The following is a 6,000-nucleotide window of genomic DNA, read 5'->3' as shown; positions in this document are numbered from 1 at the left end:
TGCTTTTCTTCTAATTTTGTTTGCTTGTACGGAACTTTGTAATTTGATGTGATCAAAATCATTTGACATTTTGTGATGTTCTCTATCTCTTGCTTGGTCTTAAATTCCTTCTTTTCCCACAGATCTGATAGGTATAGAGGGGACTTTTAAAAGGAAAAGAGCTATGTAAGTTTAGTACTTTCTTACCTTAATGTAATTCAGTCTAAACAGTTTAATTTCTTACTAAGACAAAAACACACTTAGAAAATAAGTTTTTCATTTTTTTTTGGTGGGGGGGGGGTGGATAAGGGAGGTTTCCCTCTATTGGGGAATGGCTGAACAAAATGTAGTATATGATGGTGATGGAATACTATTGTGATGAAAGGAATGATGAACTGGAGGATTTCTATGTGAACTGGGAAGACCTCCAGGAATTAATGCAGAGCAAAATGAGCAGAACCCGGAGAACATTGTACATAGAAACTGAAACATTGTGGTAAAATCAAATGTAACAGACCTTTCTGCTAGTAGCAATGCAATGATCCAGGACAACACCAAGGAATTTATGAGAAAGAAAATTATCCACATCCAGAGAAAGAACTGTGAAAATAGAAACACAGTAGAAAAACATATCACATGGTTCAATGGGCATATGATTGAGGTTCTGGCGTTAAAAGATCATTCTTTTGCAAATATGAATAATATGTAAATAGGTTTTGAACAATAATACATGTATAACTCAGTGGAATTGCTTCTCAGCTTCAGGAGGAGGAAGAGCAGAGGGGAGGGAAAGAATATGAATCATGTAACCATAGAAAAATTATCCAAATAAATAAATAAATATTTTTTTAAAAGAAGAAAATAATTTTTTTTAATGGAGGGATTGATGAAGGGACAATTTAGAGTCAGTTACTTTTTGGGAAAACTGAACAATGGATTTCTTTGATCGTGTGTGTGTGTGTGTGTGTGTGTGTGTGTGTGTGTATGTGTGTGTGTGTGTGTGTGTGTGTGTGTGTGTATTTGTTAGATGACCAATCTTGGACCACCATGAGGATATTGAATAAAGGAGAATAGAGATTTAAAACAGGGAAAGCAATTGGTTGATTTTGAGAGGTTATTTTAATTTGTAAACTTTATGAAGATCACTATAAATAAGATAAAGCTTTTAGAAAGAAAATGTGCAAAGAAGAAAATGTAACTGGTTTGTGAATCATTTGGTAAGACAAGACTAGTAAAGGGAAAACTAATTATTAGATGGTTTGCCAAATGATATTCTTTTTGAAGGCTGAGAATAGCTTTCATACCAAATGAATTTATGAACCCTTGCTAATACAGAGCAGTTCTGAAAGTCAAGCACCTTAAAATGAGGCTCAAGCAAACAAGGTGGCAAATGTCTCCAAATACAATTTCAAGCTTAATCCAGTTTCAGTGTGAACTTCAGGAAGAGAACTCAAATTTGGGAATCAAGGTCCTGTGGAAGGAGAAATTACTTGTAGGGGAAGGCAGAGTCCTCAGGACATTGGCATCTGTTGCTGACCAGAGAGGAGTATTGCTCAACTTGGAGAGGGTAGGTTGGGCCCTCAAGGTAAAATCTTTTCTTGAGTGTGGCCACTGGGGAAATTACTTGTTTCGTGGCAGTTTCCCGTTTTTACTAATTAGTATTACTTAAAGCTAAGTTCAAATATTGTCATCCTCACTCTAAATTTCAAAGCCCTAAGAAAAGTCTCAAATGCCCTACTGTGCTTGTAGTTCTGACCTGACCTTACCCTCACCTTCACAACCCTTTCAAATTAATAACACTTAGCATATGCTTGCTGTTTACCATATATCTCAGACACTTTCAAGAGTCTAAAATTTAAAAAAATCTTCCTTGTAAACAGGTCCAATGCTAACTCCAGGAATTAGTATCAGCTCATACTCCATCTGTGTTTCTTTGCCTGACTTGGTTCGTGAGTGTTATATGACAATTTTTTGGTCAAAACTACAGGCTTCAGGATGTAAAATTTCTTTTTAATTTTAATGTATGCCCACCTTCCACCCCTCTTTGTTCCATTCCTAAGCTGAGTCCAAAAGCTCTCAAAGAGGCCTCTTTTTCAAGTGTGCACCAAACCAATGTGCCAAAAAAGCACATACCTTGAGAAAATCTAATTTGCTTCCTCCCTTCTTTGTTCTCTCCCTTACCAAAAAAAAAGCTTCCAAAAAATAAGACAGGCCATGAAAATTCCATGAAAGAAGAACTTACCAATTCACAGTCAATCATACAACATCAAGGCTAGTTATTTTAAACTATTGCTTTTATTATAATTACACTGGATCACAAATCAGTAAGCACAAAAGGATTATAAAGTATTCTCAATACACTAAGGAAATCAAAATGCTTTCCCCAACCCCCCAAACAAGGTATTGTTACTTCGGAAGTATCAAAGTACATTTATAATTACATATCACTTAAAAAATCAAGTACAAAAATGAAAAGAAATAATAATATCTGTGTATAGACTGTGTATGTAGAAATGGTTAAGAAATACATAAGTACAGAAATCTGCTACCTATTCTTTCTTTGCACGTTTTCAGGCACAGACCCAACAATTCTAATGACTCATGAAGAAAGCAATAGAACATTCAGTTATTAAGATATTGGTAAACACGTTATATTAGAATGAAATGGAATTAGAATGGTTTCCTCTCTTTTAAAAACCCTGTCTTTTAAAAATGTAGTGCCATTATCCACTATAAAACATACTATCTTATATCATTTTCTTAGTAGCTATTCTTTTAAATTTTTCAAAAAGAGTGATAAAGTAAACATCCAGTGGCTAAATACGTAAACACATTTTTAGTGCAAGAATAACAAGACCTGTGACTTGACTGTGCTTTCTTGTCATCACAGTGCACTTTACACAAATTGCTACACTAGAAAGGTTAACTCCAGGAGTCCTGAACAAAAGAATTGCATACTAAACATTTGATAAATATATACAGTATGTATACTGTATGTGGTTGCATACATGTGTCAATGCAGATACATTAGGGATGAGGAAACCCAATACTATGGGGAGGTCATCAAACACCTCAAAAGACTGTTTAAATATCTTTTTGTTGGGGCCAGTCCCAACTCCATTCTTGTGATCATGTTCATCCCTCAATTTGAAACCTGTGGCTATTTAAAGGGAAATTCCATCAGCTGCTTCTTTATACCTTTCCCTATACCTATTTGCCAAGAAGAAATTGATCCAAATGCCAAACTGTTTTCAATTTGGTCCAATCTTCAAGCCACTGAGTTCAAGAGCCGTTCCTCCCATTGCAAAACCTATTAGCCCATTATTGATTTACATAATTCCATTGGCATACTGTATGTGTGCCTGAAGATGCTATCATATAAACACATTATGTGTTTATAAATTAGCCTTAATGCATTCCACTCATTTGTTTTGACTATCTACTTGCTCTGGAAAGCATTAAATTGAAGGCATATCTACAAATATCAGACATTAACTGCTTAAACAATGCTGCTTTGTTTGCAATATAATGATTTCACCTTGGGAATGTTGGCAATTGCCTATTAGTTGCCCCAGTTTTGTAAATACCAAATTGCCCTCTCATCCAGTGCAACTGAATTAAATCTGATGCAGTGAATAATTATCCTTTGCATCCTCTGTGCAAGGTATTGTACTGGGCACTAAAGGGCATATGAAGATGGTGAAGACAGATCAGAAAGGACTATGTCATTGATTTACCATGTTTCCATGGTCGTTAAGTCAGCAAAGTGAGTTGGTGAAGCATTTTGTGGCCCAAATAGCTTTAAAATGTATTTGTAAGAAGGAATTTGTCTTTGTATTAAAAGCTATTGACATTATCTGCATTTCAAATGCACATATATAAAGAAGGACATGAATTAAAAACTTGGATGGCATTCTGTCTGAGGGCACTGAATATCTACCTCCTTCTTATCAGTATATGGATAATGCTGAACTTGTCTGTATGTACACATGTTTGACTTCTGACGACATATTTGTCAAACAGCTTCAACTATGAGTGAAAACTCATGAGATCATTGAAGAAAATCAAAACTCTCCACCTAATTTAGGCATATAGACACAGCCTAAGCTAAACATGAATAGCATGCTACTTTACAATATGGAATCCTTGAAGGGATATTCCACTTACTACCTGAGTATAGCTGAGTCTAGAAAGGAGAACTCATTTAAAAAGATATAATTTAGTCATTTCAGCCTTTATTAAGTCTAGAAATATATCTGGAATGCTTAGGATGTACACGACCCTGTTTGATTGGATTTATCTCTTAAGTAAAATAAAAAGTAATTTGACTGAGCATTTTCGTACATATATATGATATTTTAAAAAAAATATGTGGGTAGGTTTCATAAGCCAGTTTTGCCAATATGGACATTATCAACAAGTGCCAGAGATCACCAATTATTTCATGAAAACTTCAATTGCATCTATGTGGGAAAAGATGGAAACCTACATTTATATGATAACAAAAGAACTCCATACCAGGGAATATACTGATTTTTTTTTGTATATAGATAATGGTATTCTCATGTTTGATCCAGGTTTTGAATCTGCAGAAAATCTATTTCCCTCACTTAACCACTGAAGCTATTTCTTGACCTTGGAACTGAACTAGTAGACTAGCAAAGCTACGTGAAGACCATGTCACGGGTAGTTATAAATACGAGGTTAATCAAAGTGTTTGGAGACTTTTATGTTTTTCTTTCTTTCATCAGATCATATCCACAAATTATTTTTTTCTTGTTCGCAAAAGATTGTCTTTCCACTTGACCTTGACTTTAATACTCTTTTCAGCTCCAAGTAAAGAGATATTGAAAGAAGAGGGAAATGCTTTTTTGTAGTAAGCAATCCAAAACAACTAATGAAGGCTTTTCTCACACAAATTCATTCCCATTCCAATGAAAGATTAAGGAAGGTAGATTATTTTTTGGTGGGGGGAGTCTTTGGAAACCACCACAGTGCTGGGCATATGCAAATTGCTGAATAAATGCTCATTGGATTTTATTAGATATATGCAATCAATATTTCATAGGCATACAATAAAAGTTTCAGGACTTAAATCACAGTGATATTTTTTCATATCATCCAATTGGAACACACTTGGATTGGGCATGGGAGAAATTACACGCAAATGTATGCCCTAACCTAAGAGACTGGAAAGGGTATACAGATAATCAAATGTTTGTTGATGCAACACTTGATTACATCCATCCAAGTTAAACACTTATGCTTGAGTTAACCATCTGTTATGTTGTCATATTTGATATCAGTTCTAATACCTAGTTAAGAAAGATTGAGTAAAAGTGATGAGCACATTAATATCTTTTTAAAATTTATTTGCTTAATATAAATTTCAAGGACTACAACATTGGTCCTAAAGGTATCCTTAAAAGAGAACTGCACCTGAAACTTGACTTGGTTGAATCACTGTGGTCAGATTTACATAAATGAATAGTAAATAACTAATATCATAAACATTTTTATTTTCATTTAAATCAACATGTTTTCATTAGAATTTTCATTCCTATAAGCCAGTTTTGGTTAAATTGGAGACAACATATAGCTGGTGAAATTTAGGGAAAGGAATTATTTTAAAGGGCTAAATCCCTTTTAATGAATTCATATAATTATGATTCTGTTTTATTCTCCTACCTCCATTATGGAAAATCCTCTTACTCTTAATTTGCTTTTGCAAATATTCACTGCATATTCACTCACACATGTATACACAAACACTTATGTTTTTCGGTATCTTGTACAGAATTCTGAGTTTGGACATCAAAATATACATTAGCTATAAATTATTAAAATTATCTTTAAAATATCTCAAAGGCTTGAAAGGAACTTCTACTGATAAAGCATTACTCAAGGTTTAGCAATATAGATTACAAAATACTATGAAATTCTGTTATATTTGGTTTTATTGACTAGCACTGTAGTATTGCTGTCAATATCATTTAAAAAGTAAGCCAATATGACAATAAT

This window comes from Gracilinanus agilis, chromosome 3 (genome assembly GCF_016433145.1).
Source record: "Gracilinanus agilis isolate LMUSP501 chromosome 3, AgileGrace, whole genome shotgun sequence".
NCBI lineage: Eukaryota > Metazoa > Chordata > Mammalia > Didelphimorphia > Didelphidae > Gracilinanus > Gracilinanus agilis.
Note: the sequence above shows the minus strand (reverse complement) of the source record.